Genomic DNA, 13,096 nt, shown 5'->3' with positions numbered 1-13,096 from the left:
TGCTCTAAATTTAAGACCAGCTAGTATATTTTATAACAGTTTCGCACTTCTCATTACTACATATTAAATCTGAATTAAAAGGAAATAGATATTTAACTATTTTAAAACAAAATAGAACCAAGCCACATTTCACAATAGAGAATACATTAAAAAAATCTTTTGTGTTCGTTTAGCGTTCTATGTATTTTATCAGAAGTTTTGTTGTATTTACTATGGTAAAACCTGAAGCAATTGTTTTAAGATCATTTTTGTATAATAGTAAAAAGTATTTTCATGGTTGTAATTGTAGCATCCTCTTAGTAGTTGTTATGAAAAATTTCAAAGATGATAACAGTGTAATCCCTACTTCTACATTAAGGGGCATATTTTCCCCAAGATACTAATACATAAAGTAGAATAGTAATAATAGGTATATGGAAATGTGTACTGAGGGAAGAATATAACCTTTTAAAATTACTTACAAATGGAAATTCATGCACTAGGCCTGCCAAAATACATTTCAGCACAACTAAAACTAATTTTACTCTTGCAAATACAATTACGAAAATATCAAATGAATTCCAAGTAGTAAACTTAAGATAAAGTTTCCTAATTTCAAGTTCACATACTAAATGGATCATGTTTCATAAACTATTTCTCTAACATGGTAGTTTTCAAACTATCTTAAAGAAGTGGAACATTTCTTCAAATGAAATCTTATCCAGAACACCAACTGATATAAAACAGAAAAAAAAAAAAAAGAAGCCTCTATTAGTGTGATGGGGGGACAGTACACAAGTGCCCAACAGACCTGCTGACCCCGAATTTCATCGACTGGTTTTTCAGAGGAGTCAATTAGGCACTTCTGAGAAACTACTAATGCTTTGATGTCTCATTTAATAAATATTTATAATATAAAAAATTATTTAATTATTCTTAAAATAAGGAGCCCTAAGAACTATAACCAAGACATAACAGTTTAATCTTTCACTAAAAATATCCATCTATGGATAGGAAAAAAGACAAACATAGGTATAAAAACTCCCCAGTGTTCAACAAGGACCTACCCTCTTCTTTCTTCTCTGTCATTCTTGGCATAGACTTCTATCTTAAAGGTCACTACATGGTCCAACATGGATGATAGAGATCCACGATCTTCTCTTTATTCCAACAACAGAAAAGAAGGCGGGGGGAGATTATTTGATGCAAAAATAACTTTGAAAAATAGCCAAATTCAAGAGCAGTTAGAACCTTGCATTCTTGGCAAGCTCAGCAAGATTGCATTGATTCCCAGGCCCATGGTATGTTGTCTCTTCCAACATACATTGTCATCCCAAACAAATTTGGAGTTCTGTTACTAGGATGAAAGGAGAGACAAAATCATGTATAAATATAGTAGTCTGTATCACATAAGCTTGCTGTGTTTTCTGATATTTCTCTGTGATGTAATGATTTTATTTTGATGAAAATTTAAATAACAATATATTCTCAAGTGTTATAACAACATACTTTATTGTGATATGACATTCCAGTGAGGTTACTTTTAAAACACAAATCCTTAAAGTAATTGTGGCAAAGGTACATGTCTCCTAAAAACCTTTGATCCATGACGTTTTTGATTTGGGACAAGAAGTAGAAGGGTTTTGTGTTGATATTCCCTTTATTTTGTGAGAGGGATTATTTTGTTGATGCCATTGAGGCGAGCAAAAAAAGAAGAGTATCATGGAAAAATTCACATACCCAGCCTCACTAATTGGCTTAGCAGCTCTATAAAAGAGTTTAGAATAATCTCAAAAATTTATGTGCTTCAAAGATTTTCTTAGTCTTCGCTGTGGCAATCTTGCTTAGAGCAGAGCAGCCATTGGATTGCCTGGAGCCTTGGCCTGAGGAGTGGTCAGTGATGGGTCAGCCTTGGTCTGAGGAGTGGTTAGTGATGGGTCAGAGCGAAGGAGGGATCGCTTATGTCTGAGAGGAACTACAGAACAGCACATGCCACAGGTGGAAGTCCAAGTCAAATGTAGAAGGACAGCCTCACTGAGCAATCCAAGAGTGTAAATTGTACCCAAGGCGTTCTCAATAGCAGCAAGTACCTGTGGTGAATTTTCAGGCAGAACTGAGGCAGGCCTTCTTAGCTGAGACACCAAGAGGTGGTTAAAGCAATATTGGAACATCAAGGTAGCTGATTTCAAGGAAACAAAAACAAACAATCAAACAAACAAACAAAACAGACTCTACTGTTTCTGAAGCTTCTGCCCAGCTTGCATTGTTTGTAGGAGAAACTGCATCATACCTTTATCTGTACCAAGTCTTCCCTTAGGTATTAAGGATCCCAAAATTTTACTGTTGGCATTGGCTTTGGTGGAACAGCAAACAGAGGACAAAGGAAGGAACCATTTTGCAGCCACTATACAAGGGGTCAGCAATTGAGGGGGGCTGGTTCCTGGCAAACCTGAGTGTGGCCCAAAATACAGACCCAGTAAAGAACATGCTGCACAACATAGAGTGTGCTTAAGTGAACAGAAGAAAACAACATGGAGGTTTACAAAGGGGACAATTGGTCATAGAAACCCACCTGGTTCTACCCCTCCCCCTTCTATCCAACTGCTTGCAGGACTGACTGGGAGAGTCACTCTGGCTAGGAACTTAGAAGGGCAGGGGCAGGAGAAATTGTTTGGAGATTGAACCCAAGACCAAGAAACGTCGGGTCTGTAGGCGACATAGGAGACTAAGAATTGGGTCCCCCACCACACAAGTGGAACCCAGGGGAGATTCCTGGGGTAAAGTCTTCCAGTGTGGACCAGCAAACACTAGGTGCCGGAGGTGAGCTGATTTAAAATCTCCAGACCAATTAGCATTCAGCAAAGAGCCTGGAGCCCACCTAAGCCTAAACCCCGCCTCCAGGAACTCCACCTATGGGATTACCTTCCTCACTCCAGCAATCCAGACGGTGGAGCATCACACTCTAGATGACCCACCTAAAACTGCTGAGAAAAGAAGCTGAAAATATTTTGAACTCCAATGGAAAGGATTCTTTAACTTTTCATTGAGATTTTTTTTCCTTTTCTTTTCTTTTTTTAAATTCTTTTTCACTGTTTAATTGTGACTTGAATGGTACATGGACATTTGTACAGTCTCCTATTTTTTTTTTTTCTTCTCATATCTAGTATTTTTGAAGTTAGTTATTTTACATGGATTACTTTTTTGGGGAACTAGGATGTTTAATTGGTTTTGTTTTGTGGTCATTTTTTAAAAATTTTTTTTAAAAATTTTTGTTTCATATATATTTTTCCTCCTTCCTGTTTCCCTTCACTCTCTTTTCTTCTGCTAACAGCCAATCTCTATTGTTCTCTCTTTCACTCTTCCTTTAATCTTTTTCCTCTGCCTTCTCTCCCCCTCCCTCATAATCATCACAACCTATATCACTTCTATTTTCTCCCAGTCCACCATTTGAAAATGTAAACCCTTCTGAAAACTTGCTGTTTTAATTATAGGCAATAACTGATCATATCATTTCTGTTTGTTGTGATAATTGACATTGTAGCTGTCATAGTAGGAACTATTTGGTTTAATGTTGTAAATTGTTTGCACTGGTTGTTATTATTTGTCTCCCCCTAAACAGTTAGGTACTTGAAACTTTCAGGAACACTGTAAGTCCACAGAGTAGAAACTCTACTGCCTCAGAGCCATACTGCTAGATGGGTAGACACAAAAACAACATGAAAAAACAAGGGAACAAATTGCCCCAAGAAAATCAAGATAATCCAATAACAGAATCCATTCACACTACAGTGGAAGAAATGTCAGAGAAGGTGTTTAGAATGTACATAATTAAACTGATCTGTAAAGTAAAGAATGATGTAAGAGAGTAAAACAGGTAGCAAAAGATCACTTCAATAAAGAGATATTCTGAAAAAACAAACAGAAATCCTTGAAATGAAGGAAACAATAAACCAAATTAAAAATTCAACAGAAAGCAACACCAACAGACTAGACCACTTGGAAGACAGAACTTCAGGTAATGAAGACAAGTCTTGAAGATAAAGTGGAACTTGGAGAGAAAATGTTAAGAAACCATGAACAGAACTTCCAAGAAATATGGGATAACATGAAAAGACCAAACTTAAGATTTGTTGGAATAGATGAAGGCACAGAAATACAAACCAAAGGAATGCACAATCTTTTCAATGAAATAATATCAGGCAATTTTCCAGATCTAAAGAATTAAATGGAAAATCAAATAAAGAGGCTTACAGGACCCCACACATGCAAAATTACAACAGACCCACATCAGGTCACATTAAAATGAAACTGCCTGGCATACAGAATAAAGATATAATTTTAATGGCTGTGAGATTACACATGGAAGAAAACCATACAGATCTCAGCTAATTTCTCCACCCAGACCATCAAACCTAGGAGGTCCTGGAATAACATATAATAACCTCCAAAAGAAAATGGATTCCAACCAATAATCCTTTATATAGCAAAACTAAGTTTCAGATTTGAAGATGAAATAAAAACCTTCCAGGATAAACAAAAATTTTAAAAATTTGCAACCAGAAATCCTGCACTTCAGAATATTCTCAATAAAATATTCCATGAAGATGAAATGGAAAAAAAAAAAGTGAAAACTAGTAAAGGAACTACACTAAAGGAACAGTCAATCAAAGAAACTAACTCAAATTAAAAACTAGCAATAACTCAAAATGCCTGGGAACACAAATAATATCTCAATAATAACCTTGAACATTAATGGCCTAAACTCATCAATCAAAAGACATAGACTGGTAGATTGGGTTAAAAAACAGGACCCAGCAATATGCTATCTCCAAGAGACTCATATCATAGTCAAAGATATCCACAGACTGAAGGATATCCACATCCTTTAAGGTGAAAGGATGGGAAAAAACATAACACTCACATGAATCCTGTAAATAAGTAGGGGTTTCTATCCTCATCAGATAGAGTGGACTTTAAGCCAAAGTTAATCAGCAGGGACAAAGAAGGATATTTCATAATGCTTAAGGGAATTATACACCTACAAGACATAACAATTGTAAATATTTATGCGCCAAACAATGGAGCATCTATTATGTACATCGAACAAACACTTCTCAATTTCAAGAATCAAATAGACCACAACACAATAATACTGGGTGACTTTAAAGCACCTGTCTCACTGCTGGATAGATCTTCCAAACAAAAACTAAACAAAGATACTACAAAAGTAAATAATTCAATAAATAATTTAGACTTAACAACATATGTGGAATATTTCATCTATCAATAACTGAATATACTTTCTTCTTAGAAAAACATGACTCCTTCTGTAATATAGACCATGATATATAAGATATCATATTTATTGGCATACAGTTGTAATATTACCTTAATATATTTTAGCATCTGTAGGGTTATTTTAATAGCTCCCTTTCCATTTATATGAATTTTTGTGTTCTTTCTTTCTTCTTGATTAGGCTTGTTTGATTTTTATCAAATTTTAACTGTATTATTTCTTCTCTATTTCATGTATTTTGGCTCCTACTCTTACTTTTTCCTTCCTACTACTTAATTTGAAAATAATTTGTTATTCTAGCTTCTTTTTGATACAAGTACCTTAAGTTACAAATGTTCATCTGTGTACTATTTCATCCCAAGATCCTGATATTTTAAGCTTTTATTATCACTTAGTTAAAAGCACTTTTTATTTACTTTTCTTGTACTTTCTTCCTTGACTTCAGAGATATTTATAAGTGTGCCATTTAATTTTGAAGTAGTTGACATGGGGTTGGGGTTCTATATATCTTTAAATGATTGATTTCTAATATAATAAATCATTCAGGAAACACCATTAGCATGATTTCAAATTTTAAAAAAAGTAATGGAAATGCTTTTTATATTGATTGTATTGGCTACATACATCTTGAAACTGAGCAAACTGCATACTCCAAATATGTGCATTTTATTGTACTTCAATTTTACCTCAATAAAACTATAGGGAGAAAAAAAAAAAAAAGGGCAGGATTGGTGATGATAATCTGAATATTTCAAAAGGACAAATAACCAAATGCAACCCTATTTGGATATTGACACTTCAAAAAGTAGCTATAAGTGACACTTTTAATATAGTTGTGAAATTTGAGTATGGACCATATTTTGGATAGGTGAAAAAACAATGATGTTGTTGCATGGGAGACTTCTATGTTTTTCCTTATGGAATAGATGCTGAAATATTTAAGGATATAATTTCCCTATGTCTGTAGCTTTCTTGAGAATGACTTGACTAAAGTAAAGTGTGTGTCTGTATCAAGAGAGAGGGAGTGGGTGTAGCAAGGTAGTGTTAAATCATGGTGGCAGGTATGTGGACATTCAATATACAGTTTTTGTATTTGTCTTTGCTTTTTGTTTTCCTTCTCTTCAGCTTTGGGGGAAAAAAACCTCAATCTCTTCCACTTAAGTGGTATGTAGCCCACTTACCCCAGCTTCTGCTATCCAATTCTCACACACCAATGGTTTCTTAAGTTGTTGCTGCCTTTTGAAAGTATTAATTTCTGAACCCATGTTTTCCTCTAGGTGCTAAAGGATTTTGGCTGGAGGATAGTAAGAATGCTAGATTTCTACCTAAGCAAGAGGGAAGTTAAGTTAATTAAAATTAAAGTTAATTAAATCTTTAATTAATTAATTTTTTAATTATTCAAATGAAAAGTGGCTATATTGCACCTTTTATTTTTCTTTCTCTCTGAGTTTCTTTAGTAAGTCTCAGCACTATTACACCTTAGAATCATTAATTTTGAAAATAAGAGGAAAAAAGATGCCTAACATGGTACTTGGGAATCTGTATTTTTTCAAAGCTTCCAAGGAATTCTGACTCAAAACTGCTCTAGGGTCAGACTACCTCAGTTTGAATTCCAGCCCTAACACTGGCTTTGGGACCTTCATTCAGTTAACTAATCTCTAAAGGCCTTAGATACTCAGGTGCTGCCTCTAGAGCTTTATCTTCATCATTCTCCCAGCTATCATACAAGGAAATTCACTCTGATGTAACAAATATGTTTGGCTTATGTGAACTTACCAATTCCAAGGTTCATTAACATTTTTACAACCCAAACCCAAAAGGAAGTAATTGGCAGTTACAGGACAAGGAGGTAAATATTTGGGTTCAAATCACTGTCATAATCACCACCTCACCTTCAACATTATTACCTCCACCATCATTGTCACCATCACCATCAGCATATACGGTTATTGATGGGCACTATTTATTTACCAGGGGTGGTATCTACAGTTTACAAAGATTATTTCTCTGACTCTTTGCAATACTGTGAGATATTACTGTCATCTTATTCTGCAGATAAGGAAACATGTTTAGAAAAGGTAGGCAATTTGCTCAAGAGATTAAGTCCTGGCTAATCCAGGACCTGCTTTCTTCCATCCTACACTGTGGCCTGTTTTGCATAAATTGAACATTGATATTACTTCCTATTTGGTATATACCTGTTTTTTTTCACCTCTTTTTTGTACTATAATACACATTAACAAGTCCATTCATCACATATTCAAGGCTAAATGATCAATACAAGCAAACTGTGGTCACCAGGTGCTATTTGTAACAATTGCTTTTTTTTTTTTTTTAACCTACTCTCTGTGCCACAGTTTCTTCCCAACTTTAGTTTCAGTTCTGATCCTGATACTCAACTGCCTATCCTCTTTGTCACCCTGCTTCTGTTATACTTGTTTTCTGAGTCCTGAGTCAATCATCTCTTTGTCTCCTTCTACTTGGGAACACTTCAATAAGCTGACTGGACCCTAATCTGCTGCACTTGGTACTGCACTATATAACCAAAGAGGAAGGAAAATGGGCAAAATACACCCAAAATAACTACATTTTAGTGTAAATGATCCCCGCCCCCCCCCCCCCCCCCACACACACACACCAAGTACTGTGATCGAGCCCAGGACCTTGCAAATGAGGCAAGCACTCTACCACTGAGCTACATCCCCAGGACAAAATGAGCAACCTTCAAAAACTAAGTACAGTGTTATGAAAATAACTGGAAAAGCAGTTCATTTAAGTGATGTTCACAAAATAAAAGCAAAGACAATGGTGCTAAAACAATCTTTTGGAATAATGTTGAGTTATGAAAACTAATTAATTGAGTTAGTTTTCCATAGAAACCTATAAAAAGCCAGACCCCTTCCTTCAAGATTGGACAACTCTAAAGGGCCATCTTAGTTCCAAAGCACACAGTAGGATCTGCTAAAGCCTTTGTCACATACCATTACATTCAATGCCCCCTTTGCCCAATTCCCTCACCTAGCTATTGACCCAAAGGTAATTCCCCAGTAAACTTTGCATTTCCTAGAGTCTGAGTAATAGCAAAGTATATAAGTTGAAATGTATAAACTAGATACAACCAAAATGCCAAGGTTTCAAGGTACAATCATTTTGATATAGAAATAAATCTTCTATCTCTAAAGGATTTGAGACACCTGTCTCTAAAAATAAAAGTAATACTATAGTGGATGTTTTAGTCAGTTTTGGTTGCCATGACAAATAGACCCAGCAAGAACAACCAAGAGAAGAAAAAAGTTATTTTGATGCAAGGTTTCAGAGGTTCAGTTCATGGTTGGCCAATGCTCTAGGTTTGAGGTGAGGTAAAAAATCATGATGGAAGAGAGAGGTGGAGTTCAGTTCATGAAGGTCCATGAAGCAGAGAGAGAACTCTGCTCACCAGGGACAAATTATAAATCTCAAAGGCATACCCCCAGTGACCTACTTCCTCCAATCACATCCTACCTGCCTTCAGTTACCAGTTAATCCATATCAGTGGATCAGTTCATATCAGTGGATTAATTCACAGATTAGGTTTCAGCTCTTATAATCTAATCATTACTTCTGTGAACATCCTTGCATTGTCTCTCACATGAACTTTCAAGGAATACCTTGTATCTAAACCATGACAGTGAGAATAATAGAACATTTTCAACAAATTTTCTCTGCAGAACTGCTGTTGAGAAGAAATTGTCAGAAGAAACCCAAGATAAGAGAAAAAAAAAACTTCAGAAAGAACTAGCTGAGACTATTTATTGGATCTGAATTACATCAAGTAAGGCAATGTAGTGCTGGAATAAGTTGGGTAAAATGGCCTTAGAGCATTTCAAAAAATGTAGTTTTGATGGATAAGCCAAGGTTAGTGGGCTTCTTCATTCTCATGTCACTCTACAGAAATGTGGGACCTAGAGGCAAAACCCTTCAGGCAAGATGTGGAAAGCAAAAGATACCTGAAAAAGTAAATTAAGTTGGAGGAGCTAGGCAATTAAGAGACTCTAATCAGTTTCACTAGTTTTCTCTGAGGGGGAAAGGAAATGGCCCAAGAACTTGATTCTGGGAGCCCGTATGTGTGTGCTCAGAAAGGTACAGCTAGGTATCATAGTTGGGTATTCAAATATTGTCCAGATACACAATCACTCCCTGAACCTGGAAGTCATCTGGGATGCTGGTGGTTGTTGCAGTAATGTTACTGTTCATTGAGATGGTACATGGTACTAGAGGTAATTATGGAAATGGTAGTAGATGGGGTATCTGTGGCAGCAGTGGTGTATGGGAACAAGTACTAACAGTATACTCTTTCTTGTATATAGTATTTATATAAATATATATATATATATATATCTTCCCAAACATATATATATATTTATATATATGTTTGGGAAGATATGTCAACTGGGAAGCCCAGATATTCATAGATAATGGGAAATGAGTTGTAGAGAATTTATTTGGTTAAGAAGTGGGCCAATCTTACAAGGTGCAGATAGATTCTACACACATGATGAAAGGAAATCAGACTTGGGTGAAAAGCCATTATTAACATGACCATAAGGAAGGAATATCACTTCCATGTTTGTAGTTATCTTTCTGTGGTAGACTCACTCCTTCCCCTTTTTGCCTTGGAACTCCAAGGTTGGAACTGGCTCAATATTTAAAACACACTCCATTTGACCTTAAAAAGAAGAGTGAAAGGATATTTGGTCTCAAAAAGATAATTTCCATCTACGTCTTTGTTTTTTATTGATCATATTCTCACCCATCTTAAAACCCTTCAATAGCACTTCAGTGCCCTCAAAATAATGCCAATGAGAGTCTTGTTTTTATGAACATGAGTGTAGCACATCTTCCACATTGCTATTGTCCATTCACATCTCCTTCCACCTTCTTTGACATGTGAGTGCCTGGGAACAGGAACCAGGTCATTTTGTTGTTGTTGTTTTTCTGTTTTTTGAACTAGAGATTGAACTCAGGGACACTCAACCACTGAGCTACATCCATAGCCCTCTTAATTTTTTTATTTTGAGACAGAGACTCACTAAGCTTCTGAGGCTAGTTTTGAATGCTTGATCCTTCTGCCTCAGCCTTCTAAGCCGCTGGGATTACAGGTGTGCACCACAGTGCCTAGCACGTCATTCTGTTTCTGTGATGATCTCAGTGCCTGACTTATATCAGGTATTCAGTTATCATAGAAGAGTGAGTGGTATTAGTCATTCCCTTATTATCATCCCTGCTATGTCTATGGATATTAATTACTTAAAAACAACAATAACAACAAAACTAGAGCAGAGACTACAAATCTACCTAAGTTTCATTTCTAAGGTTGTATACTTGCTGACCTGTGTACCAAGTTTCTCTGGGTTCTAAATTCCACTAATCCATTAATCTTTAGAGCCAATACAGACAGTTCTTGTTTAGTTTTCTTCCTTTTTCCTCTCCTCCAACCTTATCTAATGTGTCTAAGTAGTAAAAAAAAAAAAAAAAATTGTAGTAATTCAGAGTATCTATGTGCCACATATACAGTTATCACACAACACAAAAATTATAGAAATTACTTGCATGTTACATTAATCTCTTTATAAATATCATATTCTTATAATATTATACATTGTTCATATTATCCCATCTTCACATTTTGTCATTCATGTTTCATGTAATCTAATTGCAACATAAATTAAAAGTCTTAAAATTTAGTTAATATCAGATGTAAACAACCCCATACTTGTTGAGTAAACTGTTGAACAAGTTATTTTGAGAACTGAAATATTTTTAAAAGTCCATGACAAGGATTATGGAAGTTAACAGCCAAAATTCAGAGAATACTATAAAGTGGCAAAATCTTCTAACATGAAAACTCAAATATTCTCTTGAAACAATGTTGCTGATTTAATTCATTTGTCCTTGTCAAAATTTATATCTTGCTCTTCTTAAGAGTGCAATCATATGATTGAACCAGGATTACTAAAATGCCAAGTTCAACTCATTTGGCATCCTTTTTAGAAAATCGAATCTCTATGTTCATTAAATATGTCAACCTCTATCAACAAAGGCAAAACCTTACAGAGACTATAATTTTTAGTTTATGGGTTAAGTTCTTCCTTTTGTCAGTATTTTACCAATATTTACCAAAATTTTAATTTAATTTTTTTCAGTTTCAAAGATCATAACTATAAGATTAAGAACTAATAGACTAAGAACTAATATGGGAAGGCAAATTTAAAGGGTATGCACAATAATATCAGTGCAGCATATATTTGAAAAGTATTTTATTTCTGTATTCTCCACTTTACTCTTTTGTTTTAAAGCCAGCTTCTAACTTCAAGGAAACCAACATTTTTAAGCTTTGAATAAAAACCATGTAACTTATTTGAATTATCTTGATAAATGACTCTAGCTGACTGGTTGCAAAGGGAATTCCAGGGAAAGAAACACGAGTTCATAGTCACTTTATTAATGCTCCATAAATTTACCTCTAAAACATAGACTCTGTAATATCTGAAAATGCTGCAACTTATAAGAAAACATGGAAATAACTCCGGATACTATTAAAAGAAAAAATAAACTACAAATTCCATTTGATTTGTCTACTGAATTATCCAATATTCTACATTGCAATGCATTACAGCATGTAAATAAAGAATTTTTCTATTAGGGAAGGAAAAAATAATAGTTGGGGGTGCTGATTATGAAAACATGCTATCAGACTATGACAGTGAAAGCGACATGAGGCAATGGGATGGCAGTTGGTATGTACTGACGTTCTGTATGTGGCTCTCGTGTAGGATGACAGAACTGTTACCAAAGTCGACGGGGACACTTTTATTGTTTAGGATCTTTGTTGAAGTCCCAAACCTGGAGACCTTAGGGATATTTAAAGTGATAATACACATCTCTAGCACTTCTTAGAAATGTAACACAGATTCTCCCTCTTTACCAGCATCCACTTTCAGGCTACATTTTTACAAAGTCAGAATTCAAAGTAGGATTTTCCAAGTCAGTCTTCCTTGAAGGAAATTAAAGAGAGTACTTTGTATTCTCTTCCATTCTGCAAAACAAGGGACAGTTTTTTTTTTTTTTTACCTTATTCCTGGACAAGCTGAGAAAGCTTCAAGAACCATCACTCACAGAGTCTGCATATTCTGCTAGAGGGGAGGCATTTCATCTCAAAGGCTGGATGCTTGCTGAACTGTTAAAAATAAATAAATAAATAAAGTGAAACAAACAGATTAAAAAACATTAGACCTTGTATTGTTCAGCTATTAAAACAGATCATGGTGAGAAAGTCTTTGGAGAAATAAGAAACTTGGTCTGGGTCCCCTAGCAGCAGGGTGAGTACAGCCTAACTTCACATGTGAATGTGGAAGGTTGCCTAGAATTGTCTGGGATAGTAGGTTCAAGACAAATTTGCAGATTTGGGTTGGTCTGAGTTGCTGAGTTTCTCTGGGATACCATACAGATGCTTGGGAAGTATTAGGTCTAGACTAGTGCCATTTTGAAAAGGACTTCGCAAAGAACTGACTGCCTGGCTATGTAGACCCTCGCAGGAGAATCTGTGTGGGGTGTACTAGGAAAGCAGGAGTTGAAGGGGAGTATTATGAGGTCAGCAGGAATGTATATCAGTCCCATGATGGGCAGAGGTCCAAGGAGTCAGAGTGGAGGAGTCTTCAAATAGCTCACTAAATCACCCCATAAGAGAAAAAGTGGGTCTTTGGATATCTGCCATTGAAGGCAGTTTTCAACATTGAGCCAAGTGAAAAGATATTTTTGCTCCTTTTCATCTCTTTCCCAGCT

General features: G+C 35.5%; 1 pseudogene across 1 annotated transcript; it reads left to right on the top strand.

Annotated features, from left to right (window-relative positions):
* The first annotated feature begins 1,112 nt into the window (after positions 1-1,112).
* On the top strand, positions 1,113-2,342 carry LOC306644946 (SNRPN upstream reading frame protein-like; annotated as a pseudogene). Its single transcript has 2 exons — positions 1,113-1,242; positions 1,904-2,342. The product of its transcript is annotated as an SNRPN upstream reading frame protein-like (transcript).
* The last annotated feature ends 10,754 nt before the right edge of the window (positions 2,343-13,096 follow it).

Source organism: Sciurus vulgaris (assembly GCF_902686455.1).
Source record: "Sciurus vulgaris genome assembly, chromosome: 15".
NCBI classification, from domain to species: domain Eukaryota; kingdom Metazoa; phylum Chordata; class Mammalia; order Rodentia; family Sciuridae; genus Sciurus; species Sciurus vulgaris.
The sequence above is the reverse complement of the archived record's forward strand: the minus strand, read 5'-3'. Positions and strand labels throughout refer to the sequence as shown.